This window comes from Rhamphochromis longiceps, linkage group LG18, assembly GCF_057381845.1.
Source record: "Rhamphochromis longiceps isolate RC_006_pf linkage group LG18, R_longiceps_female_GT1.1, whole genome shotgun sequence".
NCBI classification, from domain to species: domain Eukaryota; kingdom Metazoa; phylum Chordata; class Actinopteri; order Cichliformes; family Cichlidae; genus Rhamphochromis; species Rhamphochromis longiceps.
In genome coordinates this window covers 37380492-37408474 of record NC_140574.1, presented here as the reverse complement: position 1 = coordinate 37408474, position 27983 = coordinate 37380492, and the positions used below count along the sequence as shown (strand labels likewise).

General features: G+C 41.9%; 1 protein-coding gene and 12 non-coding genes across 14 annotated transcripts in view; all 13 read left to right on the top strand.

Annotated features, from left to right (window-relative positions):
* The first annotated feature begins 238 nt into the window (after positions 1-238).
* On the top strand, positions 239-310 carry trnap-agg (transfer RNA proline (anticodon AGG)). Its single transcript has one exon. It is a non-coding gene; the product is annotated as a tRNA-Pro (tRNA).
* An 888-nt stretch (positions 311-1198) lies between these two features.
* On the top strand, positions 1199-1270 carry trnap-cgg (transfer RNA proline (anticodon CGG)). The gene has a single exon. It is a non-coding gene; the product is annotated as a tRNA-Pro (tRNA).
* An 890-nt stretch (positions 1271-2160) lies between these two features.
* trnap-ugg (transfer RNA proline (anticodon UGG)) lies at positions 2161-2232 on the top strand. Its single transcript has one exon. It is a non-coding gene; the product is annotated as a tRNA-Pro (tRNA).
* An 884-nt stretch (positions 2233-3116) lies between these two features.
* On the top strand, positions 3117-3188 carry trnap-agg (transfer RNA proline (anticodon AGG)). Its single transcript has one exon. It is a non-coding gene; the product is annotated as a tRNA-Pro (tRNA).
* Positions 3189-4071: 883 nt separating this feature from the next.
* trnap-agg (transfer RNA proline (anticodon AGG)) lies at positions 4072-4143 on the top strand. The gene has a single exon. It is a non-coding gene; the product is annotated as a tRNA-Pro (tRNA).
* An 883-nt stretch (positions 4144-5026) lies between these two features.
* Positions 5027-5098, top strand: trnap-agg (transfer RNA proline (anticodon AGG)). Its single transcript has one exon. It is a non-coding gene; the product is annotated as a tRNA-Pro (tRNA).
* A 1859-nt stretch (positions 5099-6957) lies between these two features.
* trnap-agg (transfer RNA proline (anticodon AGG)) lies at positions 6958-7029 on the top strand. Its single transcript has one exon. It is a non-coding gene; the product is annotated as a tRNA-Pro (tRNA).
* An 890-nt stretch (positions 7030-7919) lies between these two features.
* On the top strand, positions 7920-7991 carry trnap-agg (transfer RNA proline (anticodon AGG)). The gene has a single exon. It is a non-coding gene; the product is annotated as a tRNA-Pro (tRNA).
* An 890-nt stretch (positions 7992-8881) lies between these two features.
* On the top strand, positions 8882-8953 carry trnap-ugg (transfer RNA proline (anticodon UGG)). The gene has a single exon. It is a non-coding gene; the product is annotated as a tRNA-Pro (tRNA).
* Positions 8954-11760: 2807 nt separating this feature from the next.
* Positions 11761-11832, top strand: trnap-agg (transfer RNA proline (anticodon AGG)). Its single transcript has one exon. It is a non-coding gene; the product is annotated as a tRNA-Pro (tRNA).
* Positions 11833-12716: 884 nt separating this feature from the next.
* On the top strand, positions 12717-12788 carry trnap-ugg (transfer RNA proline (anticodon UGG)). Its single transcript has one exon. It is a non-coding gene; the product is annotated as a tRNA-Pro (tRNA).
* An 883-nt stretch (positions 12789-13671) lies between these two features.
* On the top strand, positions 13672-13743 carry trnap-cgg (transfer RNA proline (anticodon CGG)). Its single transcript has one exon. It is a non-coding gene; the product is annotated as a tRNA-Pro (tRNA).
* An 8215-nt stretch (positions 13744-21958) lies between these two features.
* Positions 21959-27983, top strand: part of LOC146648804 (cadherin-6-like) — a 63692-nt gene continuing 57667 nt past the window's right edge. For both annotated transcript variants that reach the window (XM_085388250.1, XM_085388251.1), the window contains exon 1: positions 21959-22061. The gene's annotated coding sequence lies outside the window, so the exon portion shown is untranslated. The remainder of the gene's footprint in view (positions 22062-27983) is intronic.

Genomic DNA, 27983 nt, shown 5'->3' with positions numbered 1-27983 from the left:
CCAGCTGCTTTCTTTCAAAGCTCATCAGACTACCATGACGTGGATGACTGGGAACCCTTTTTTCTCATTCACTGTGTGCAGTCCCTCTGGAGTCATCCCTGTTGGAGCTTGTCAGTAGCAAAGGCCTGAAGGTACAAAAATGAATACTGAAGAGAGCTTAAAAACATTCCTGCTTGAATTTGAAGGCCGATTTAAGTCTATCCTTTCAGAGTTGCAGACTTAAACGCAGGCTTCCTGTGGCTCGTTGGTCTAGGCGTATGATTCTCGCTTAGGGTGCGAGAGGTCCCGGGTTCAAATCCCGGACGAGCCCCCTTAAAATCAGAACCTCTTAGCTTCATGGAATTCTTTGGTAAGACACATTCCTTCTGGGGCATTGTAAAAGTGTTGTGTGCCCAACCTTTCAATGTTATGTGTGACACCAATTTGTCTTTCTAAAATAACGTTTTTGATTTTGTGAAGGAGTCACTCTCATGACCCATTGAGTGATGCCATTGACTGCACAGTCCCTGCCACGCAATCTGTATATGTCACATTTTGAGATTGCCTTGGAAACCTTACTGGGCAGGTACTAAAATATACCTGTTACCAGGTACTATCACCTAATGGAAACTTTAAAGATCGGGCTGAGTCAAGTTAAGCCAAGCTAGGTAGGTGCAAGTGGAAAAGGGCTATTAGAGATCACAAAGTCTGATCGAAATTGAGGCCATTCAATTTCGGTGTAAAGACGTTAAACTACATATGTGAAGGTCTCATAATGGTTTCACCTGAAACCTCTGCTGATAATTACCCACGCCTTTTTCCACCCTTGGCTCATGTGATGTGTTTCATAGTTGTTCAACGACCCTGGTAAAGACAACCCGCTCTGGGTTTTAAATACCTGGGACTCTCCAACGTTTAGTTTTAGATCTAACGAAGGTTCTCAGAGGAGAGGTGAAAGGTCTTCAAGGCACTTAGAGAATTCCAGCTGCTTTCTTTCAAAGCTCATCAGACTACCATGACGTGGATGACTGGGAACCCTTTTTTCTCATTTACTGTGTGCAGTCCCTCTGGAGTCATCCCTGTTGGAGCTTGTCAGTAGCAAAGGCCTGAAGGTACAAAAAGGAATACTGAAGAGAGCTTAAAAACATTCCTGCTTGAATTTGAAGGCCGATTTAAGTCTATCCTTTCAGAGTTCCAGACTTGAACGCAGGCCTCCTGTGGCTCGTTGGTCTAGGCGTATGATTCTCGCTTCGGGTGCGAGAGGTCCCGGGTTCAAATCCCGGACGAGCCCCCTTAAAATCACAAGCTCTAAGCTTCATGGAATTCTTTGCTAAGACACATTCCTTCTGGGGCATTGTAAATGTGTTGGGTGCCAAACCTTTCAATGTGATCTGTGACACCAATTTGTCTTTCTAAAATAACCTTTTTGATTTTGTGAAAGAGTCACTCTCATGACTCATTGAGTGATGCCATTGACTGCACAGTCCCTGCCACGCAATCTGTATATGTCACATTTTGAGATTGCCTTGGAAACCTTACTGGGCAGGTACTAAAATATACCTGTTACCAGGTACTATCACCTAATGGAAACTTTAAAGATCGGGCTGAGTCAAGTTAAGCCAAGCTAGGTAGGTGCAAGTGGAAAAGGGCTATTAGAGATCACAAAGTCTGATCGAAATTGAGGCCATTCAATTTCGGTGTAAAGACGTTAAACTACATATGTGAAGGTCTCATAATGGTTTCACCTGAAACCTCTGCTGATAATCACCCACGCCTTTTTTCCACCCCTTGGCTCATGTGATGTGTTTCATAGTTGGTCAACGACCCTGGTAAAGACAACCCCCTCTGGGGTTTAAATACCTGGGACTCTCCAACGTTTAGTTTTAGATCTAACGAAGGTTCTCAGAGGAGAGGTGAAAGGTCTTCAAGGCACTTAGAGAATTCCAGCTGCTTTCTTTCAAAGCTCATCAGACTACCATGACGTGGATGACTGGGAACCCTTTTTTCTCATTCACTGTGTGCAGTCCCTCTGGAGTCATCCCTGTTGGAGCTTGTCAGTAGCAAAGGCCTGAAGGTACAAAAATGAATACTGAAGAGAGCTTAAAAACATTCCTGCTTGAATTTGAAGGCCGATTTAAGTCTATCCTTTCAGAGTTGCAGACTTAAACGCAGGCTTCCTGTGGCTCGTTGGTCTAGGCGTATGATTCTCGCTTTGGGTGCGAGAGGTCCCGGGTTCAAATCCCGGACGAGCCCCCTTAAAATCAGAACCTCTTAGCTTCATGGAATTCTTTGTTAAGACACATTCCTTCTGGGGCATTGTAAATGTGTTGTGTGCCAAACCTTTCAATGTGATCTGTGACACCAATTTGTCTTTCTAAAATAACGTTTTTGATTTTGTGAAAGAGTCACTCTCATGACTCATTGAGTGATGCCATTGACTGCACAGTCCCTGCCACGCAATCGGTATATGTCAAATTTTGAGATTGCCTTGGAAACCTTACTGGGCAGGTACTAAAAAAATACCTGTAACCAGGTACTATCACCTAATGGAAACTTTAAAGATCGAGCTGAGTCAAGTTAAGCCAAGCTAGGTAGGTGCAAGTGGAAAAGGGCTATTAGAGATCACAAAGTCTGATCGAAATTGAGGCCATTCAATTTCGGTGTAAAGACGTTAAACTACATATGTGAAGGTCTCATAATGGTTTGACCTCTGCTGATAATTACCCACACCTTTTTTCCACCCCTTGGCTCATGTGATGTGTTTCATAGTTGGTCAACGACCCTGGTAAAGACAACCCGCTCTGGGTTTTAAATACCTGGGACTCTCCAACGTTTAGTTTTAGATCTAACGAAGGTTCTCAGAGGAGAGGTGAAAGGTCTTCAAGGCACTTAGAGAATTCCAGCTGCTTTCTTTCAAAGCTCATCAGACTACCATGACGTGGATGACTGGGAACCCTTTTTTCTCATTCACTGTGTGCAGTCCCTCTGGAGTCATCCCTGTTGGAGCTTGTCAGTAGCAAAGGCCTGAAGGTACAAAAATGAATACTGAAAAGAGCTTAAAAACATTCCTGCTTGAATTTGAAGGCCGATTTAAGTCTATCCTTTCAGAGTTGCAGACTTAAACGCAGGCTTCCTGTGGCTCGTTGGTCTAGGCGTATGATTCTCGCTTAGGGTGCGAGAGGTCCCGGGTTCAAATCCCGGACGAGCCCCCTTAAAATCAGAACCTCTTAGCTTCATGGAATTCTTTGGTAAGACACATTCCTTCTGGGGCATTGTAAAAGTGTTGTGTGCCCAACCTTTCAATGTTATGTGTGACACCAATTTGTCTTTCTAAAATAACCTTTTTGATTTTGTGAAAGAGTCACTCTCATGACTCATTGAGTGATGCCATTGACTGCACAGTCCCTGCCACGCAATCTGTATATGTCACATTTTGAGATTGCCTTGGAAACCTTACTGGGCAGGTACTAAAATATACCTGTTACCAGGTACTATCACCTAATGGAAACTTTAAAGATCGGGCTGAGTCAAGTTAAGCCAAGCTAGGTAGGTGCAAGTGGAAAAGGGCTATTAGAGATCACAAAGTCTGATCGAAATTGAGGCCATTCAATTTCGGTGTAAAGACGTTAAACTACATATGTGAAGGTCTCATAATGGTTTGACCTCTGCTGATAATTACCCACACCTTTTTTCCACCCCTTGGCTCATGTGATGTGTTTCATAGTTGGTCAACGACCCTGGTAAAGACAACCCGCTCTGGGTTTTAAATACCTGGGACTCTCCAACGTTTAGTTTTAGATCTAACGAAGGTTCTCAGAGGAGAGGTGAAAGGTCTTCAAGGCACTTAGAGAATTCCAGCTGCTTTCTTTCAAAGCTCATCAGACTACCATGACGTGGATGACTGGGAACCCTTTTTTCTCATTCACTGTGTGCAGTCCCTCTGGAGTCATCCCTGTTGGAGCTTGTCAGTAGCAAAGGCCTGAAGGTACAAAAATGAATACTGAAAAGAGCTTAAAAACATTCCTGCTTGAATTTGAAGGCCGATTTAAGTCTATCCTTTCAGAGTTGCAGACTTAAACGCAGGCTTCCTGTGGCTCGTTGGTCTAGGCGTATGATTCTCGCTTAGGGTGCGAGAGGTCCCGGGTTCAAATCCCGGACGAGCCCCCTTAAAATCAGAACCTCTTAGCTTCATGGAATTCTTTGGTAAGACACATTCCTTCTGGGGCATTGTAAAAGTGTTGTGTGCCCAACCTTTCAATGTTATGTGTGACACCAATTTGTCTTTCTAAAATAACCTTTTTGATTTTGTGAAAGAGTCACTCTCATGACTCATTGAGTGATGCCATTGACTGCACAGTCCCTGCCACGCAATCTGTATATGTCACATTTTGAGATTGCCTTGGAAACCTTACTGGGCAGGTACTAAAATATACCTGTTACCAGGTACTATCACCTAATGGAAACTTTAAAGATCGGGCTGAGTCAAGTTAAGCCAAGCTAGGTAGGTGCAAGTGGAAAAGGGCTATTAGAGATCACAAAGTCTGATCGAAATTGAGGCCATTCAATTTCGGTGTAAAGACGTTAAACTACATATGTGAAGGTCTCATAATGGTTTGACCTCTGCTGATAATTACCCACACCTTTTTTCCACCCCTTGGCTCATGTGATGTGTTTCATAGTTGGTCAACGACCCTGGTAAAGACAACCCGCTCTGGGTTTTAAATACCTGGGACTCTCCAACGTTTAGTTTTAGATCTAACGAAGGTTCTCAGAGGAGAGGTGAAAGGTCTTCAAGGCACTTAGAGAATTCCAGCTGCTTTCTTTCAAAGCTCATCAGACTACCATGACGTGGATGACTGGGAACCCTTTTTTCTCATTCACTGTGTGCAGTCCCTCTGGAGTCATCCCTGTTGGAGCTTGTCAGTAGCAAAGGCCTGAAGGTACAAAAATGAATACTGAAAAGAGCTTAAAAACATTCCTGCTTGAATTTGAAGGCCGATTTAAGTCTATCCTTTCAGAGTTGCAGACTTAAACGCAGGCTTCCTGTGGCTCGTTGGTCTAGGCGTATGATTCTCGCTTAGGGTGCGAGAGGTCCCGGGTTCAAATCCCGGACGAGCCCCCTTAAAATCAGAACCTCTTAGCTTCATGGAATTCTTTGTTAAGACACATTCCTTCTGGGGCATTGTAAATGTGTTGTGTGCCAAACCTTTCAATGTTATGTGTGACACCAATTTGTCTTTCTAAAATAACGTTTTTGATTTTGTGAAAGAGTCACTCTCATGACTCATTGAGTGATGCCATTGACTGCACAGTCCCTGCCACGCAATCGGTATATGTCACATTTTGAGATTGCCTTGGAAACCTTACTGGGCAGGTACTAAAAAAATACCTGTAACCAGGTACTATCACCTAATGGAAACTTTAAAGATCGAGCTGAGTCAAGTTAAGCCAAGCTAGGTAGGTGCAAGTGGAAAAGGGCTATTAGAGATCACAAAGTCTGATCGAAATTGAGGCCATTCAATTTCGGTGTAAAGACGTTAAACTACATATGTGAAGGTCTCATAATGGTTTGACCTCTGCTGATAATTACCCACACCTTTTTTCCACCCCTTGGCTCATGTGATGTGTTTCATAGTTGTTCAACGACCCTGGTAAAGACAACCCGCTCTGGGTTTTAAATACCTGGGACTCTCCAACGTTTAGTTTTAGATCTAACGAAGGTTCTCAGAGGAGAGGTGAAAGGTCTTCAAGGCACTTAGAGAATTCCAGCTGCTTTCTTTCAAAGCTCATCAGACTACCATGACGTGGATGACTGGGAACCCTTTTTTCTCATTTACTGTGTGCAGTCCCTCTGGAGTCATCCCTGTTGGAGCTTGTCAGTAGCAAAGGCCTGAAGGTACAAAAAGGAATACTGAAGAGAGCTTAAAAACATTCCTGCTTGAATTTGAAGGCCGATTTAAGTCTATCCTTTCAGAGTTCCAGACTTGAACGCAGGCCTCCTGTGGCTCGTTGGTCTAGGCGTATGATTCTCGCTTCGGGTGCGAGAGGTCCCGGGTTCAGGTCCCGGGTTCAAATCCCGGACGAGCCCCCTTAAAATCACAAGCTCTAAGCTTCATGGAATTCTTTGCTAAGACACATTCCTTCTGGGGCATTGTAAATGTGTTGGGTGCCAAACCTTTCAATGTGATCTGTGACACCAATTTGTCTTTCTAAAATAACCTTTTTGATTTTGTGAAAGAGTCACTCTCATGACTCATTGAGTGATGCCATTGACTGCACAGTCCCTGCCACGCAATCTGTATATGTCACATTTTGAGATTGCCTTGGAAACCTTACTGGGCAGGTACTAAAATATACCTGTTACCAGGTACTATCACCTAATGGAAACTTTAAAGATCGGGCTGAGTCAAGTTAAGCCAAGCTAGGTAGGTGCAAGTGGAAAAGGGCTATTAGAGATCACAAAGTCTGATCGAAATTGAGGCCATTCAATTTCGGTGTAAAGACGTTAAACTACATATGTGAAGGTCTCATAATGGTTTCACCTGAAACCTCTGCTGATAATCACCCACGCCTTTTTTCCACCCCTTGGCTCATGTGATGTGTTTCATAGTTGGTCAACGACCCTGGTAAAGACAACCCCCTCTGGGGTTTAAATACCTGGGACTCTCCAACGTTTAGTTTTAGATCTAACGAAGGTTCTCAGAGGAGAGGTGAAAGGTCTTCAAGGCACTTAGAGAATTCCAGCTGCTTTCTTTCAAAGCTCATCAGACTACCATGACGTGGATGACTGGGAACCCTTTTTTCTCATTCACTGTGTGCAGTCCCTCTGGAGTCATCCCTGTTGGAGCTTGTCAGTAGCAAAGGCCTGAAGGTACAAAAATGAATACTGAAAAGAGCTTAAAAACATTCCTGCTTGAATTTGAAGGCCGATTTAAGTCTATCCTTTCAGAGTTGCAGACTTAAACGCAGGCTTCCTGTGGCTCGTTGGTCTAGGCGTATGATTCTCGCTTAGGGTGCGAGAGGTCCCGGGTTCAAATCCCGGACGAGCCCCCTTAAAATCAGAACCTCTTAGCTTCATGGAATTCTTTGGTAAGACACATTCCTTCTGGGACATTGTAAAAGTGTTGTGTGCCCAACCTTTCAATGTTATGTGTGACACCAATTTGTCTTTCTAAAATAACGTTTTTGATTTTGTGAAGGAGTCACTCTCATGACCCATTGAGTGATGCCATTGACTGCACAGTCCCTGCCACGCAATCTGTATATGTCACATTTTGAGATTGCCTTGGAAACCTTACTGGGCAGGTACTAAAATATACCTGTTACCAGGTACTATCACCTAATGGAAACTTTAAAGATCGGGCTGAGTCAAGTTAAGCCAAGCTAGGTAGGTGCAAGTGGAAAAGGGCTATTAGAGATCACAAAGTCTGATCAAAATTGAGGCCATTCAATTTCGGTGTAAAGACGTTAAACTACATATGTGAAGGTCTCATAATGGTTTCACCTGAAACCTCTGCTGATAATCACCCACGCCTTTTTTCCACCCCTTGGCTCATGTGATGTGTTTCATAGTTGGTCAACGACCCTGGTAAAGACAACCCGCTCTGGGTTTTAAATACCTGGGACTCTCCAACGTTTAGTTTTAGATCTAACGAAGGTTCTCAGAGGAGAGGTGAAAGGTCTTCAAGGCACTTAGAGAATTCCAGCTGCTTTCTTTCAAAGCTCATCAGACTACCATGACGTGGATGACTGGGAACCCTTTTTTCTCATTCACTGTGTGCAGTCCCTCTGGAGTCATCCCTGTTGGAGCTTGTCAGTAGCAAAGGCCTGAAGGTACAAAAATGAATACTGAAGAGAGCTTAAAAACATTCCTGCTTGAATTTGAAGGCCGATTTAAGTCTATCCTTTCAGAGTTGCAGACTTAAACGCAGGCTTCCTGTGGCTCGTTGGTCTAGGCGTATGATTCTCGCTTAGGGTGCGAGAGGTCCCGGGTTCAAATCCCGGACGAGCCCCCTTAAAATCAGAACCTCTTAGCTTCATGGAATTCTTTGGTAAGACACATTCCTTCTGGGGCATTGTAAAAGTGTTGTGTGCCCAACCTTTCAATGTTATGTGTGACACCAATTTGTCTTTCTAAAATAACCTTTTTGATTTTGTGACGGAGTCACTCTCATGACCCATTGAGTGATGCCATTGACTGCACAGTCCCTGCCACGCAATCTGTATATGTCACATTTTGAGATTGCCTTGGAAACCTTACTGGGCAGGTACTAAAATATACCTGTTACCAGGTACTATCACCTAATGGAAACTTTAAAGATCGGGCTGAGTCAAGTTAAGCCAAGCTAGGTAGGTGCAAGTGGAAAAGGGCTATTAGAGATCACAAGGTCTGATCGAAATTGAGGCCATTCAATTTCGGTGTAAAGACGTTAAACTACATATGTGAAGGTCTCATAATGGTTTCACCTGAAAACTCTGCTGATAATTACCCACACCTTTTTTCCACCCCTTGGCTCATGTGATGTGTTTCATAGTTGGTCAACGACCCTGGTAAAGACAACCCCCTCTGGGGTTTAAATACCTGGGACTCTCCAACGTTTAGTTTTAGATCTAACGAAGGTTCTCAGAGGAGAGGTGAAAGGTCTTCAAGGCACTTAGAGAATTCCAGCTGCTTTCTTTCAAAGCTCATCAGACTACCATGACGTGGATGACTGGGAACCCTTTTTTCTCATTCACTGTGTGCAGTCCCTCTGGAGTCATCCCTGTTGGAGCTTGTCAGTAGCAAAGGCCTGAAGGTACAAAAATGAATACTGAAAAGAGCTTAAAAACATTCCTGCTTGAATTTGAAGGCCGATTTAAGTCTATCCTTTCAGAGTTGCAGACTTAAACGCAGGCTTCCTGTGGCTCGTTGGTCTAGGCGTATGATTCTCGCTTTGGGTGCGAGAGGTCCCGGGTTCAAATCCCGGACGAGCCCCCTTAAAATCAGAACCTCTTAGCTTCATGGAATTCTTTGTTAAGACACATTCCTTCTGGGGCATTGTAAATGTGTTGTGTGCCAAACCTTTCAATGTTATGTGTGACACCAATTTGTCTTTCTAAAATAACGTTTTTGATTTTGTGAAAGAGTCACTCTCATGACTCATTGAGTGATGCCATTGACTGCACAGTCCCTGCCACGCAATCGGTATATGTCACATTTTGAGATTGCCTTGGAAACCTTACTGGGCAGGTACTAAAAAAATACCTGTAACCAGGTACTATCACCTAATGGAAACTTTAAAGATCGAGCTGAGTCAAGTTAAGCCAAGCTAGGTAGGTGCAAGTGGAAAAGGGCTATTAGAGATCACAAAGTCTGATCGAAATTGAGGCCATTCAATTTCGGTGTAAAGACGTTAAACTACATATGTGAAGGTCTCATAATGGTTTGACCTCTGCTGATAATTACCCACACCTTTTTTCCACCCCTTGGCTCATGTGATGTGTTTCATAGTTGGTCAACGACCCTGGTAAAGACAACCCGCTCTGGGTTTTAAATACCTGGGACTCTCCAACGTTTAGTTTTAGATCTAACGAAGGTTCTCAGAGGAGAGGTGAAAGGTCTTCAAGGCACTTAGAGAATTCCAGCTGCTTTCTTTCAAAGCTCATCAGACTACCATGACGTGGATGACTGGGAACCCTTTTTTCTCATTCACTGTGTGCAGTCCCTCTGGAGTCATCCCTGTTGGAGCTTGTCAGTAGCAAAGGCCTGAAGGTACAAAAATGAATACTGAAGAGAGCTTAAAAACATTCCTGCTTGAATTTGAAGGCCGATTTAAGTCTATCCTTTCAGAGTTGCAGACTTAAACGCAGGCTTCCTGTGGCTCGTTGGTGTAGGCGTATGATTCTCGCTTAGGGTGCGAGAGGTCCCGGGTTCAAATCCCGGACGAGCCCCCTTAAAATCAGAACCTCTTAGCTTCATGGAATTCTTTGGTAAGACACATTCCTTCTGGGGCATTGTAAAAGTGTTGTTTGCCCAACCTTTCAATGTTATGTGTGACACCAATTTGTCTTTCTAAAATAACCTTTTTGATTTTGTGAAGGAGTCACTCTCATGACCCATTGAGTGATGCCATTGACTGCACAGTCCCTGCCACGCAATCTGTATATGTCACATTTTGAGATTGCCTTGGAAACCTTACTGGGCAGGTACTAAAATATACCTGTTACCAGGTACTATCACCTAATGGAAACTTTAAAGATCGGGCTGAGTCAAGTTAAGCCAAGCTAGGTAGGTGCAAGTGGAAAAGGGCTATTAGAGATCACAAAGTCTGATCGAAATTGAGGCCATTCAATTTCGGTGTAAAGACGTTAAACTACATATGTGAAGGTCTCATAATGGTTTCACCTGAAACCTCTGCTGATAATTACCCACGCCTTTTTCCACCCTTGGCTCATGTGATGTGTTTCATAGTTGTTCAACGACCCTGGTAAAGACAACCCGCTCTGGGTTTTAAATACCTGGGACTCTCCAACGTTTAGTTTTAGATCTAACGAAGGTTCTCAGAGGAGAGGTGAAAGGTCTTCAAGGCACTTAGAGAATTCCAGCTGCTTTCTTTCAAAGCTCATCAGACTACCATGACGTGGATGACTGGGAACCCTTTTTTCTCATTTACTGTGTGCAGTCCCTCTGGAGTCATCCCTGTTGGAGCTTGTCAGTAGCAAAGGCCTGAAGGTACAAAAAGGAATACTGAAGAGAGCTTAAAAACATTCCTGCTTGAATTTGAAGGCCGATTTAAGTCTATCCTTTCAGAGTTCCAGACTTGAACGCAGGCTTCCTGTGGCTCGTTGGTCTAGGCGTATGATTCTCGCTTCGGGTGCGAGAGGTACCGGGTTCAAATCCCGGACGAGCCCCCTTAAAATCACAAGCTCTAAGCTTCATGGAATTCTTTGCTAAGACACATTCCTTCTGGGGCATTGTAAATGTGTTGTGTGCCAAACCTTTCAATGTGATCTGTGACACCAATTTGTCTTTCTAAAATAACCTTTTTGATTTTGTGAAAGAGTCACTCTCATGACTCATTGAGTGATGCCATTGACTGCACAGTCCCTGCCACGCAATCGGTATATGTCACATTTTGAGATTGCCTTGGAAACCTTACTGGGCAGGTACTAAAAAAATACCTGTAACCAGGTACTATCACCTAATGGAAACTTTAAAGATCGGGCTGAGTCAAGTTAAGCCAAGCTAGGTAGGTGCAAGTGGAAAAGGGCTATTAGAGATCACAAAGTCTGATCGAAATTGAGGCCATTCAATTTCGGTGTAAAGACGTTAAACTACATATGTGAAGGTCTCATAATGGTTTCACCTGAAACCTCTGCTGATAATCACCCACGCCTTTTTTCCACCCCTTGGCTCATGTGATGTGTTTCATAGTTGGTCAACGACCCTGGTAAAGACAACCACCTCTGGGGTTTAAATACCTGGGACTCTCCAACGTTTAGTTTTAGATCTAACGAAGGTTCTCAGAGGAGAGGTGAAAGGTCTTCAAGGCACTTAGAGAATTCCAGCTGCTTTCTTTCAAAGCTCATCAGACTACCATGACGTGGATGACTGGGAACCCTTTTTTCTCATTCACTGTGTGCAGTCCCTCTGGAGTCATCCCTGTTGGAGCTTGTCAGTAGCAAAGGCCTGAAGGTACAAAAATGAATACTGAAAAGAGCTTAAAAACATTCCTGCTTGAATTTGAAGGCCGATTTAAGTCTATCCTTTCAGAGTTGCAGACTTAAACGCAGGCTTCCTGTGGCTCGTTGGTCTAGGCGTATGATTCTCGCTTAGGGTGCGAGAGGTCCCGGGTTCAAATCCCGGACGAGCCCCCTTAAAATCAGAACCTCTTAGCTTCATGGAATTCTTTGGTAAGACACATTCCTTCTGGGGCATTGTAAAAGTGTTGTGTGCCCAACCTTTCAATGTTATGTGTGACACCAATTTGTCTTTCTAAAATAACCTTTTTGATTTTGTGAAAGAGTCACTCTCATGACTCATTGAGTGATGCCATTGACTGCACAGTCCCTGCCACGCAATCGGTATATGTCACATTTTGAGATTGCCTTGGAAACCTTACTGGGCAGGTACTAAAAAAATACCTGTAACCAGGTACTATCACCTAATGGAAACTTTAAAGATCGAGCTGAGTCAAGTTAAGCCAAGCTAGGTAGGTGCAAGTGGAAAAGGGCTATTAGAGATCACAAAGTCTGATCGAAATTGAGGCCATTCAATTTCGGTGTAAAGACGTTAAACTACATATGTGAAGGTCTCATAATGGTTTGACCTCTGCTGATAATTACCCACACCTTTTTTCCACCCCTTGGCTCATGTGATGTGTTTCATAGTTGGTCAACGACCCTGGTAAAGACAACCCGCTCTGGGTTTTAAATACCTGGGACTCTCCAACGTTTAGTTTTAGATCTAACGAAGGTTCTCAGAGGAGAGGTGAAAGGTCTTCAAGGCACTTAGAGAATTCCAGCTGCTTTCTTTCAAAGCTCATCAGACTACCATGACGTGGATGACTGGGAACCCTTTTTTCTCATTCACTGTGTGCAGTCCCTCTGGAGTCATCCCTGTTGGAGCTTGTCAGTAGCAAAGGCCTGAAGGTACAAAAATGAATACTGAAAAGAGCTTAAAAACATTCCTGCTTGAATTTGAAGGCCGATTTAAGTCTATCCTTTCAGAGTTGCAGACTTAAACGCAGGCTTCCTGTGGCTCGTTGGTCTAGGCGTATGATTCTCGCTTTGGGTGCGAGAGGTCCCGGGTTCAAATCCCGGACGAGCCCCCTTAAAATCAGAACCTCTTAGCTTCATGGAATTCTTTGGTAAGACACATTCCTTCTGGGACATTGTAAAAGTGTTGTGTGCCCAACCTTTCAATGTTATGTGTGACACCAATTTGTCTTTCTAAAATAACGTTTTTGATTTTGTGAAGGAGTCACTCTCATGACCCATTGAGTGATGCCATTGACTGCACAGTCCCTGCCACGCAATCTGTATATGTCACATTTTGAGATTGCCTTGGAAACCTTACTGGGCAGGTACTAAAATATACCTGTTACCAGGTACTATCACCTAATGGAAACTTTAAAGATCGGGCTGAGTCAAGTTAAGCCAAGCTAGGTAGGTGCAAGTGGAAAAGGGCTATTAGAGATCACAAAGTCTGATCGAAATTGAGGCCATTCAATTTCGGTGTAAAGACGTTAAACTACATATGTGAAGGTCTCATAATGGTTTGACCTCTGCTGATAATTACCCACACCTTTTTTCCACCCCTTGGCTCATGTGATGTGTTTCATAGTTGGTCAACGACCCTGGTAAAGACAACCCGCTCTGGGTTTTAAATACCTGGGACTCTCCAACGTTTAGTTTTAGATCTAACGAAGGTTCTCAGAGGAGAGGTGAAAGGTCTTCAAGGCACTTAGAGAATTCCAGCTGCTTTCTTTCAAAGCTCATCAGACTACCATGACGTGGATGACTGGGAACCCTTTTTTCTCATTCACTGTGTGCAGTCCCTCTGGAGTCATCCCTGTTGGAGCTTGTCAGTAGCAAAGTCCTGAAGGTACAAAAATGAATACTGAAGAGAGCTTAACACCATTCCTGCTTGAATTTGAAGGCCGATATAAGTCTATCCTTTCAGAGTTGCAGACTTGAACGCAGGCCTCCTGTGGCTCGTTGGTCTAGGCGTATGATTCTCGCTTCGGGTGCGAGAGGTCCCGGGTTCAAATCCCGGACGAGCCCCCTTAAAATCACAGGCTCTTAGCTTCATGGAATTCTTTGGTAAGACACATTCCTTCTGGGGCATTGTAAATGTGTTGTGTACCAAACCGTTCAATGTGATCTGTTACACCAATTTCTCTTTCTAAAATAACGTTTTTGATTTTGTGAAGGAGTCACTCTCATGACTCATTGAGTGATGCCATTGATTGCACAGTCCCTCCCACGCAATCTGTATATGTCACATTTTGAGATTGCCTTGGAAACCTTACTGGGCAGGTAGAAAAACATACCTGGGACCTTCCACCATTTAGATTTAGAACCAACAAAGGTTCTCAGATGAGAGGTGAAATGTGTTATACTGGGCATACACAGTGCAATTTTTTGGCTCCTTTCGAGCCGATTTTTCAGTCTTGCGACCGTTTTGGTGATCGGCCCCAGTTTCGCCTTCATCGTGTGTCGTGCATCATGTAGTATACCTGGGGCAACGAGAAGCGATTAATCCCCCGCGTTTTTTTTCACACAGCTGAATAAATGTGACACAGAAAACTGATTAAACAGAACTGTGAGATGGTTGAGAAATTACAACAGTGTTCTGTTATATCTGAAGGTTAGACCGTCCAATTTTCACAGCCGTTTACTTCACGTTTCTGTGCCTACCTGATCTTCTAAGGACCTGGCCCAGATAGACTGCGAAGTCCGGGTCTTCAGGATGATGCAGCCATGTTAAACCACAGTAAATAGCGATAGCATACATGTGGTGTGTGTGTGGTTGTCTGCCTCTTATAACTCCAGTGATTTTCCTGCATTTGAAATCCTGTGTGATCTTGTGAATTTACTGAATCCAGCAACTAACCACTCTTTCTAGATTGTATCAAATCATCTCAATAAAAACAAATACAGTTGATGAATTTCATAGAGATCCTACATGATTTAATTACCTTCACCATAGAAACATGAAATTATTTTTTTCAAATTACAAAGTAGACTTTTGTAAATGTGACAACCACCCAATTTCCTTTTTTGAGTGTACAGTTGTGAGTCAAAGCAGCCACATGAGTCATTTTAAGTATTAACAGTATGCAAATTGAGTTATCACTGAGTGTCATGAGCTGATTTGCTGCTATTGTTTGACCCAAACATGCCACAATCTGAGGAAACGCACATTTAACAGCCGCTTCTTTCCACACGGTGAATGTTAAATAAGCTGATTCTTATACTCTACCTGAGCACTCAGAGCGCCACATTCATCCATTCACAAGCGCATATTCTAACATACACATGCATTCATAGTCCGATGTATAGATCAGAGAGTTACTTGGGGTTGATAACGTTCCCAATGATGTTTGGCATGCAGACTGGAGCAGCCAGGGCGAAACCACTGACCTCCCGATGTAGATAGGACCTGCTCCACCATTGTTGTTGTTATCATTATTATCGCTACACAGTTGTTTTAGACAAACAGCTACAAGATAAAGTTTGAACTCTTAATGATGGATATGTTGACTTGCAGTTGAACTTGGTGTTGCCCAAGTAATCCCATCCAACACACACAGCAGTGAGAGGGCGAGCCAATGAACAAACAGGACAGAGGGTGAACATTTGCTGATTTTAAGGAACTCTAACCTTTTGGTTTGTTTCTTCTTCTCCACTTATTCTTTTGCTCAATTTATTTCAGTCATGTAAACAATGGTTGAAATAAAAGAAGGTCATTTCAGAAAAAGAAAAAAGAAATACCATGCAGAATGAGGATATTAATGCTATCATCCATACTGTTGTCGTCTTTCAGCTGAGAATCACATGGACACAATGCCAAACCACTGTTTTCTGATTCAGTCAGATTACTTTGGTTAGGTGATGTATGACCTTGGTCTCAGTATGATTTCCTTTAACACAATTACCTGTTGGTGCTATTTACTTGGTGCTTAGAGGGGGGACCGAAAAAATGACCTAATTCCAGTGCACATGATGCTTCTTTGTACAAACACAGTGCATGCTGAGGAAGGATGAGTAACAGGGTGTTGTTATAAAGACAGACAGGATGTGACCTGCAGGAAGAGGAAGTGGTCAAGGTGACTGGGGATAGAGGCTCATCCAGATGTTTCTGAGCTGATAGGAGAGCTTCATTATGATACAAATAAGCAGTCGCGCAACTGCCAGTAACTGTACAAGTGTAAATACATCTAACAACAAATTAGACCAAATAGCTGAGGTGGGATTTGTACTGGCTGCTGAGTGTCTTAGAGATCATTTCACTATCCTGGAAGTCACTACTTCTAAGAAATACTATGGCATATTATTTAGTTCTGGTATGAGGAATATTTTTTAAATATTTTCATTTGTTTAGTTCTAATGCAAATCCAATGCTTTTGGCCAACTGCTTTTTTGTTTGTTTTCTGCGCTCAAGGCTTACATTACTTTAAATACTTTTAGCAATACTTCACTCCTGCTAATACATTAATACTTAAAGCACCAAGCCTCACTGAATTGGTGTAACCTTGTGTCAACAGAGAAAGTTGTATATGATAATATAGCATAATTACAGGAAAAGATTAGAGTTGGTTATGAGAGGGGAACTTACATAAGATGTTTCATAAGCTATGGGTATAAAAATCAAATGAATGCTCAGGTGCATGGACAGTGTTGAGTCTTTGGTTAGATTTAGAATGATTCATATGTTGTCTCTGTGACCAGAAGAATCTGTTTGTAATATATCTGACTCCAGCTATAAAATGTTTACTGGCTCCTTTATTGTTTTGATGTTTTCTGCATTGTGTCTTAATTGTACCTTCTATATCACAAAGCTTAAAAACAGAGTTAGGAAAAGCAGTCAGCCAATTGTCTTTCAGGTGCTGTTAGTGTGGTAACTTTGGCCACACGTCTGTCTCTCTGTGTCTGTTGTCTGTCATGCTGCAGATGTCTATATGAGTACACATAATACAGCTAGTAATAATAATAATAAGAAAAGTAGCATTGTTATTATGATTATGATTATTATTATTATTATTATTATTATTATGATGATGATGATGATGATGATGATTATTATTATTATTATTATTATTATTATTATTATTATTATTATTATTGATAGTAAAAATCACAAATTTTTTCTACTTAGTTAAGGAAATGTTTGTTTACTTTTTTCTACTATGTAAACATGGTTACACAGCACAATCACATTGCTTTGTGTTGAGTTTTAGGAGCTTAATAAAAAGGCATTACTCTGAAAATGGCCAGGCCCAAGGACTGGACTGAAAATGAGTTAAAAAGCATCAAACATCCAAGGAAGATTTTGGAAAACCTTTAGAGAGCCAGTAGAACTATTGTCCAAGACTGCTTTAAAAGAATACAAGAAAGTCCGGTTCAAGTCTAAGGGCTGTCTCAAAACCTTTGCACAGTACTGTACACAGTCCAAAATAAGGCTGAATGATAAGTTTCAAGTTTATCAGCATGGGAACCACCAATCCAGGGGCACCAACAAAGGCCTGTCAACTAGGACAGCCCTACAAATTCCAGTGCCTTAAGAAACTCAGGGTAGATTTCATCCACCTCAGGGCCCCTGAGAAGTTGCTTAACCACCTTAGTGACCTTGGCATGGTGATGGGCGACTCATCCTCCTTATCCTCCACAGAGGACTTGTCCATGGGATTGAGGAAGTCCTCGAAAAATTCCTCCTGGCAATAGCCCCCCCACCCACACTGGACTGAACAGCAAGTGGATCCCTTCTCAGATGAAATAATGTAAGATGCTTTATATCCTGAGTCTGAAGATACAGACACAAAGTTAAAATTTGGGGTACAGGTCAAACACAATGACTACAGATCACTACTGTTCACCCATGTGTTTAAATAAAAGGAAGAGGGTTTCTGTTATGTTTCAGTTAGTACATCGAAACATGCAGCTTCATCTGATTCTGCCCAATTTGCCAGTTTAATAGGTGAGACCAATTTCTCAGAGTCAGTTTAAAATAGGAATTTTTTAACCTTAGATATATATTTCTAAGTGCATCACTGATATCATAATGGATACTTGACTTGCTCGCTTTATTTCAGAGACAGAGACGATAAAAATGAACACGTTTCCATGTCTTACTTTATGGACCAACAACAAACATTTCTGTATTCAGTAATCAATGCAAATTATTAGTTTATGAACAGAACCAAACTGGACAAAGAGAAGAGCTGAGGAGGACCTGCTGCAACATCTCCATGACAGCTGATATTCACAGCTACATGACTCACATGACATGATTACAATCATACGCACAGTTTGTCAGAACACCACAAAAAGGACAGGGCAAGCTGTACTTTACTAGACAGTATAGTTTTAACAATCAACACTTTAACTTTTATAGACTGATGCATTGTATGGTTTTAATTCCATTTTTCCATCGTATTCTGCCCATCATCGGGGGGCTGGAGCGAAGCAGAGTACGCGCTAGCCAGCTCACCAGTCTGTTGCAGGACTAACACAGAGAGACAGACCATTCACATAATTTAGACTCACTAGTGAACCTAACCCTACTAACTGCCTTTGTCCCACAGTCCAAAGACATGCAGTACCCAGAGAGAGCCCACGCAGACACTAAAAGCACATGCAAACTTTACAGAGAAAGGCCCCGACCAGATGGTGGAGTCGAATTCAGGAGGTAGTTGTTAGCAGTGCGCCGCCATGGGTATAAAAACAAAATTTAAACAATTAAAACAGCCATGACTAAATTGACTCTAGCTAAGCCTGTCGGGTAAATAACAAGATTAAATGCGAAACAGTTAAACTGAAATAGAACTCCAGTTTTAGACCTACAGTTTTACAGCTGAGCCACAGCGTCTCCACTGCCTACATGAGCTGTGGCCTGAGCTGCCAGTCATTTCACAACATCCTGCTCAGTCTTGACAATCACTCTGTTCAGTCCACAGCACCAACTCTTTAAGAATCCTAATTTAGTGACAGAGTCCAAGATGAGTTCTTTACAGCAGCATCAGTCAAAAAGTTTTGACTGCCATTTCACTGTGAACTTTAATGATGAAAGAAAGACTCTACAAACTGCAGCTTCTCCTTTATATAGTAACAAAAATCTGCATTGTATATTGTCTTTGATAACTTGCTGGCCACATATTCATTGTTAATGCAATCAGGCATGCCCTTAACCTTCAAATCGCCTACAAATAACATGGTAGCTGCTAGCTGGTGCTGACAAACAGGTTGGGAGTGGGAGGGATACTTCCTGTTTCTCATGAAAATGTGAAAAAATGTGAACCCTTGGGAGGAAGAGAAGACCAGACATATGGACACATTTTACGTGCTTTTACCGGGGAAAGTTACGCCACACGGTTTACAAACTTTTACAGTCATAAGATTATCGCAGACTAACCGTAAAGTCGATTCAGCTGACTAAAATATAGTCGAGTAAAACTAAAATAATGCCTAAATTATGACAAAAACTAAATGATCTTTAGTCAAAAGCTGAGGCTGAAACTAAATCAGAATGTGCTGTCCACTGGCACCTATTGTCTCAATGATTACTCCACATCTGTTTAGCTGTTATCTGTATCCATTTGGGGCAAGCACAAGGCTCTCTTTAAGGTGTGTGTGTCGTTTTTCCAACTACTACTACTGCTGCAATGAAGTATCAGGGTTTTTAATACAAGGTAAATGAGCAGGCAGATTCACAATAAATTCAAATGCTAAATTTATAAACTGGAAAAGATGCTTCAGTCTTAATCAAATTATTTTCTGCACCCTTTTCCAAATTCTAACAGTTGTGCCACATCGTTTGCTGCACTGCTCCTACAGAGCCAGTTTTACTTACTAAGGAGGGTGAATACAACAGAAAATAGCAATCCATGCATACTAAAGGGTTCTTAAATCTCAGTTTAGTTTTTAAGAAGATTTACTGAGACTACACCATCATGCTGTGGAAAATGAAAATGAAACCCAAATGAAAAGTTAATTTTCTTTCTTTATCCTTGTTTAGTCAGGACTCCAGATTTTCATTTTGACTTGGCAGGGCGCTGTAAACAGCCAGAGGCAGTCAGTGAGAGTGGTGTGACTGATTTAAGGGGGATCTAAGCCTGAGAGAATCCTTAAATTAGAGAAACAACAGGACTTTGGTGTAAAACGTTTGTGCCCGGTGAAAAGTCTCAAGAACATGGGACGTGATTATTTTTAAAGCTTTTTAAAATCTAAGTAAGAACATGGTTTGAAGATAAACTTCATAAATTGTGTTTCTCAGGCCTGAAGTGGTTGTTTTGGTTGTCAGTTACTATATGGACCAACGGATATGGAAGAGTTCCTTACTTTGTTCCTCATTAGTTTACAACTCATAGACGTTTTTCACGTGGTGAGTCTGAAAGCACAACACTGTCGTGCCTCTTGATTTTGGTAGCAAAAAAAAAAGTGGGGCTGAAAGATAAAAGCTGAAACAAAAAAACAAACACTGGGATTTTCTGATACATTTTATTAATGCTAGTTTTAATGTTGTCCCATTTACAGACTGGTCTGTTACAGGGCTTCTGTGGAACCTTCTGTAGAATTTGTATATTTTGCATCCCGCTCTTAGCATCATTCTATCCGTCTGTCTATGTTTCTCCTTATCTGGGGCCAAGTCACAAATAAGGAGAAAGGCCCAGACCCCATTCTCCCAAACTACCTCCTGAAATGTATTTGGAGGAACAAACTCCTCCTTGTGGGGCAGCAGCTTGTTGGCTGCCTCCTGACGAAGCCAACAAAAGCACTTCTGAGATTCTCAGAGTACAGATGAGATTCTGAGGGCACCAGTTTGCCACCTAAATACGATATGCCTCAAAATTCTGGCCCTGAAAACTATGAACAGAATTTATTAATAAGGACAGCCCTGGCATAGAACAACACCCACCAAGAATGAGTCCGACTTCTTGCTGAGCAAAGCAGAGCAAACTCCCATAGAGCCTCAAATATTCCTTATATTCCTGACAGGGCCAGGTACAGCACCATGGAAAACGAGTGGCTAGCCATCCAGATGTCAGACTCCCTTAGCTATTACCTCCTGGGCCTCCCCTTCACCCTCTGTTCGGACCACGCTCTGCTGCAGTGGCTCCATTGCATGAAGGATGCCAACGCCCGGATCACACCGTGGTATTTGGCTTTACAGCCTTTTAAGTTCCGAGTGGTCCATGGGCTGGGGGTGCAGACGGTTGTGGATGACTTCCTCTCTCCTCCTCTCTGACACCTTTATTACTATATGCAGTATTGTCTGCTTTTTATACTTATTGGGCTACTTGCTTATTATAGGCTTAAATATATATAGGCTGTACAGTACATAAGATTAAAATTTACATTTTTTATGTCACTGAAATGTTTTATTATTTGAGTTAAAGCCAAAGAGAAGGTTGCAGATAATGTTTACATGAAACGTGTGTATACTTACTGCATCTGGTTTATTTAAGCAGGCATCATATGTTGAAATCTTCAGACTAATGTAGATTATGCATTTCTAATTTATTATTTTTTTGTAATTTTACCAATTTTGTTAATTACCACAGTCATACCTTTTAACTTAATTCTTGTAGATGTGATATAATTATAAAAACATTCATGCCATTTTCCCCATTCAACGTCTATAATTACACAAAATATCCATTAACTAATGAAAAAACCCAATTACAGAAACTTATTTTACTGTCATTTTTGTGTCATTTTACACCCAGTGTATCAATTTTATGTATGTACAGCATAAAACTACAAGTTAAGTTTTATCTTTTAAATAAAAATAGCTGTAAAATTATGTTAATCTTGCAACCATAATTTTTAGTCTTTTTTGTATAAAAATAAATACATTTTCCATAAAAATGTGAAAATCATGTTTATTCACAGGTACCTTTTTTTTTTCGCAATTTTTTAATTACTTTTTATTTTACTTAGAAAAATTCTGTACATTTATATGAGATATTCTCTTAAATTACAGTTGTTGTTTTTACAGAGTAGATTTGGGGCCCAATAACATCTTTTAAACCAGCAGACGTATCACAGCTCAGTAATTCTCAGTAATGCCGTCCTTCAGGCTGTGAGTCTTCTTATTAACACAGATTTGACAGATTTGTTGTAACAATGCGGTAAACCGGGCCGTGAAATTACGGCTGGATGAAATGGTTTTCTGCTGCTTGGTTAACTCATGTTCATGTGCACGTGAGCGTACACACGCGGGACTGCAATGACCAATCAGCAGATATTGTAAACCCTCAGTTTGCTGAGCTGATGAGTGGGGTTGGTAGAGCCTCCACGCAGAGAGACGCTGCACACGCGGGGAACAGCACTCCGTTTCCGTTACAGTCACTGTCCTTCTGAACGCTCCGCACACAGCGGTAAGTGCCACCGGGTCTTTTTTACAACAGGTTGAGACAACACGGAAAGCTGAGGTGTTCGTGTCTATTTGAACACTTTGAGTTTGGTGTTTTTTCCACAGCAGGCTGAGCGTGGACCCTTTACAAGCTGGCAGAAGATGCGTGATTTAATTTGGGCTTTAGCCGCGAGCAGCAGGCACGCGCGCGCTCCGTTTGGCTGTTTGGTAACAGTGACGATAAATTCTGACCGTAAACATCAGCTTTTATTTCGTCTGTTTGAATAAACACCAACAAAACGCGTTTGTTTCATATATTCTCCGCTTTATTCCTGTGGACTCTGTGTCCACGCTAGACCACAGATTTCATATCTAATGTAAAAAACCTTTAAAAAAATAATCTTGAATTGTTAGACTAATAGGATTAAACAGGTGTGGGTCACAGACCAGCGCAGTGGTAAACCCGACAGGTACAGTGAAATAAAAGAAGATGCTTCTGACATTGTTCTTTACGGTTCTGGAAGTTTGTTTAAGAATTGGTTTTCTGCTTCTTCATCTATAAGATGTTATTATCTATGTTAATGTGTGCTGAACTTTATGTTTAGTGACTGTGAACTTAGAAGTATAATATGTATATTATATATTATACCATATATAATCTCTGAAAGACACTACAACGTTAATGATGTAGCGTTAGTCGTTGTTTCGGTCATTGTGGTTTCTCAGGGCAGAAACTCCTACACAGACTGTAGCAGAGTCTCTATCACTACTTCCTCTGATAAAGTTCGGATCTAATTACAGTAGTTGGATTATCCCGCTCACTGAATACAATATTATTCCTTTGCTAATTTGCTGTGGATGTTTGTGTTACTAACCTCTCAGATGCATCCATCAGAGCACGAATGAGTGTGGACGTTATATCAAAAGCACTTGGAAAAAGAAAGTGCTTGTTTAATTGGGTGAATGAGGCAAGTTGTATAGATTAGAAAAGCACTATATAAGATCCAGTCCATCAGCGTTTGGACAGAAGACAATGCTAAATGTGCGTGTTTTCTCAGACTGAACATGTTGCCAGGTTTGGGTCACACAGTGGTATTTAATGATCGAGTAGATCAAAAATCATCTTGATCAGCCCTTTTCGATATAGAGCGCGTGTTTCTATGCTCCCTTTTCAAGCTGATTCATTGACTCAGCGTCTTCAGTGTATTCAGTGTGAATGTGTTTGTTGTACAAGACCTCGAGAACAGTTGGCTCCAGAGAACTCTGGAACAGCAGCTTCTAACACACTGCAGAGAGCATTCAGAACAGTTTTACTCTGACAGGTTTTCAGCTGCATCTGTCAGGACGAGAGCTGGTAAACTGTTGTTTGAAGACAACATCAGCTTTCTTCTTGGCTTGCTTGACAGCTCCTCCAATTACAGCTCTCTGGGTGTAGTATGCTGCGTTTGCAAATACTGCTGCTCATCAAAGCCAGATTAGAGAGAATAAAAAAGGATGCTGCTCTCTGTCCTTTACGGATGTGAAAATAGGATTTGAATCAGGTACAGCTCCTCAATGAAATTCTGTGTTGTACTGTCATTTTGCACAACCTCCTGAATATAACAGCAGAATACCACAACCGTTTTGTAACAAGAAAAGCTTGTCCTCTTGACCTCTGGTTTGGCATCTTGGGGAGATGTGAGCAAGCTGTTCAGCCTACCTCTGTCATATCATGTGGTAATAATGTTAGCAACAGTTCACCGGGAAGAGCCTTGAATAAACCTTCAACGATAAAAAAAAAACAGGTTTCACTTCAGCTCTTTCTATGTTATAACCTTGCTCTTCTCTGCAGCTGGCACAAGCAAGAGTGGCCCACGGACTGGTTGTACCTCATACTTTCTACATTGCCTTGCAACATAGCTATCTACACCATAAATCCCACGTTGGTACCGGGAGAGACTTGAAATTTATGATTTTCAGGGTTTTTATCGTTAACTCGGTTTCCCTGGGTCTTTTCCCATGTTGTAGTTGTGCGTCTTATTTTGAAAGAAATATTTATGCGTTACCATAGCGACCAGAGGGCATTAAGGGGCAGAGAGGAGGATGTTACTGTCAATGTTGTTGGTGCATTTCAGGAGGACGCTGCTAATAAAATTACACAATTACACAGTGAATTTATTATTATATTTACAAAATACCACAGTTTTTGTCTCATTCGTATCATTTTATTTTGTTGTGTTTATCCGCCACACCTTAAAGGCTGGTCCGTGAAAATATTGTCTGACATTACACCGATCTGTGGCACAAAAAAGGATGGAGACCGCTGATTTATCTGATAACCGTAACTATAGCCCTAACTATATGCTTTAGCAAAAAGGAACGTTTGAAGCCTAATCTTGAAAGTAGAGATAGTGTCTGTCTCCTGAATCCAAACTGGAAGCTGGTTCCACAGAAGAGGGGCCTGAAAACTGGGGCAGTGACCTCCAGTACTGGGTGAGTGGCTCCAGCAGATCCCAGGAACAACATCTGAGATATCTCTCCAGAAGAGTGCAGACCTAGGAACAATACTGCCAGAACCCTCAGGACCCGAGCTTGAAGGAGCCCTCCCCCCACCCAAAAAACACCCTGCATGGTTCCATGAGGATTGGAATTCTGGGAGTTCTTCTCTAGTTTCCTCATAACCGTACCTAGTTCTGATGTTTAAACTGAATGGATGGATTAACTCATAGAAAAAAGTTCCCCTTAAAAATCTGTCAATCAAGAGTCTAAATTCAAGGTGCATATATGGTTTATTCATACTTCATACTCTCAAGGACAGTTTTGTGTGTGTGTGTGTGTGTGTGTGTGTGTGTGTGTGTGTGTGTGTGTGTGTGTGTGTGTGTGTGTGTGTGACCCACGTTGACGTTTGATTTGTATGGACTTTGTCATTTAAAGGTTTGACTAATATCTCGATGAAGTCTCTGTAGCGGACACTTTTCCAATAAGCTCTTCACCTACCACTGTGTAAGTGAGAGAAGATTCAGTGTGTAGGGCCGTTCACGTGGCTTTGCTGGCTGTACTGCGACCTGTCCTTCCTTGTGTGTGTGTGTGTGTGTGTGTGGGGGGGGGGTTACTCTATAAATTCGTACTGTATGTTTGTGTTGTGCTCTGTGCGTTTATTATATTTTCTCCCCCATCCCTTTCCCCCCCTGCCTGTCAGCTCAGACTTAGTCATGCAACATATATAATGTTATAACTGAAATAACACAAATGGAAATGAATAAATAAACAGGTAAAAGAAACACACGAAGAAGAGGAGCCTGCAAAGAATTTATAGACTCATCCTGGAGAAGCAAACAGTCATAATTCTGATTGCAAAAGCTTCCAGACAGGACAGAGAAGATCCTGTAATGTACTGCAGGTGTTACTGCAGGTCTTTTGTTGTACTAGTAATATATGCTGCCAGTTATCATCTGTAGAAAGAATTAAGAAAAAATTGTTATTGGGGGGTAACAAAAAAATTCCCGTTGGTGCTTGTCTAATTAAAAACCAAAGTGTTTATTTGAAGTCTGCTTTTAGGAGGATGTTGGCTGCTTGTTTCTGCAGTATGTGAGTAATAGTGGGCAGGAAGGCTCCACTAGCTTCTCCTCTTGTAATCTGAATGCAATTTCTTTATTATTTGTCTCCTTTTATAGCACTCACTTTCTGCACTGGCATTTGTGTATTTAAGCCCTGTGACATGATGTTTCTCCAGCACTAACCTGTCTGTTTCAAAGCTCCTCTGGATGAAAGAGGAAGCACATTCCAGTGTAACTGTTACTTTGATCATCACACACAGTTAAGCTGCTATTCACTAACAGTTACTTTAATCACTTAGATGCAGGCTTCTTCATCATCTCTTGATTTGGAATATCCAGATTGAGATGAGATTATGTGTGGTAAGCTGTGAATTTGTAACTTTTCTCTTTTAGTCAAGAAGCAATGAAGATATTAGAAGAAGAATAAAGTCATAGATGGTTGTTGGTTAGTTTGACTTCGATGTTTGCACATGCGCCGTACCCCTCGGTGACTGGTACACACTCCTACATACACTAGAATAGTTAGACAATGGGCAAATCCATTTGAGCGGTAAAACCTGAGAGCTCCAGGTTTCTTCACTGTGTAATAATGGCTGATGTCCAGTCAGAATCAATGAGTCTGTGTGTGTTCTCCACCAGGCTCAATTCAGGCTTATTCATATAGTAGCAACCTAATAGGACAAATGGAGGCTGCATTAGGCAGAGGACGTCAGAGAGAGGGCAACAGTGACCAGGACATTTAAAAGTTAATGACTTAATGCTGAATTTGTTCAGTTCAGCGGTGTCGTCTCAAAGCATTTTCAGTGTGCAGGAAAGGAAAACATTTTTACCTGACACGACTCTGTTCAACTGTATCAACACTGAGTTATTACAATAGCTGATAACTAGTCTTGCTTGTCAGGGCTGCACTCTAGTGCTGAACACAAGAACTGATGTGGTTACATTATCATCCAAATTAAGCTCTGCAAGGCCAACGCACAACACCAGTGATTCATGGATTAGTCCGATGACGATCGGTCTGATGGGGCCTGATAAATGATAAAAGCACGTTTCCTTTCAGTGGACTATTTGCTGTGTAAGCGTTCCTTCTAGATCCTTCAACGTGATCGTCATGGTCCTGAGTCTGAGGACTCGGTGTTTTGTGTTTCTTTATATTCTTCTATATTCTTGTTTATTCTGCCTGTGTTCCCTCTGTCTGTCCATGGTGTCACTGTGTCTGCTCGTGAGTCTGCCTGCCAAGTTCAGTGTCCGTTCTGGTTCTCTGTGTCTGTTAGTTTCCTGTTTTATTCTGAAAGTTCATGTCTCATGTCAATGTGTTCAGTTTTACCTTTCTCCTGTCTTGTTAGCCTAATTTCTCCCAGCTGTGTCTCCCTCCTGTTGCCCATTCCCTGATTACTCCCCTGTGTATTTAAGCCCTGTGTTTTCCTGTGCTCCCTGTTGCGTCGTACCCGCAACTTGCTGTGTGTTCATGATTTCCAGTCCTCCTGCACCTCAGTTTAGAGTTTTGTTTGCTTTTGTGAGTTTTATTTTGTGTTGAAGTTTTGTTCCAGCAATAAAGCTGCATTTTCAGTTGAAACCTCGTTTCCTAAGAGTCCTGCATTTTGGGTCCACCACTCCTGCCTGCCTGCCACACAGCCAACCATGACAATGAGTGCGCATGGCTTTATCAAATCAGTTTTTAAGTGTACAAAATACTACAGCCCTATCAAAAGTGAAGTAAAATATACTATTTATATTAAAACATATGAGTGTGCATATTCAGTATGTTTTTCAGCATCAGGCCAACAGTTGCAGATTACTTACATAGATCCACATCAGTGTGTTTGCTGTGCATACGAGCAGGTCTGTGTCTGCTGCAGTCTTTTCATGCTCCGGGGAAAGAATGGACTTATTATGTAACCAAAAACTTGGTCGTTTGAACAGGAGTTTGTCTTTTTGGACCATTCACTTTGTTTTCAAATATTTAGATCAGGTATCAAAACGACTCAGATTTGGGGGAAAAACATGGGATTAAAATATTTCACTAAGAATTCCTTCCACCTCGTGACATCCTCAGGTGAAGTCAGCAGCACTCCACACACACTATACACAGTGTGGGTAGAGCACCACCTTCCCCTATTAAGTTGCTTGACACTTTACCAGAATCCCTTCGAGGCGGTTTGAAAGGGGTTTTCCATGGCCTCTCCAAACTCCTCCCACACCCGAGTTTCTAATTCAGTCGCTGGCCAAGACACATTCTGCTTGGCCTGCCCGTACCTATTGGCTGCTTCCAAAATCCCACGGGCTAAGCCCAAGAGGACTCCTCCTTCAGCCTGATGGCTCCTTGTAACCACGGTACCTGCCGTGGTGGTGACCCCACCACCAACAAACCACCTTTCTTTACCTGGAGAGGGCACTTTACCCTTAACTAA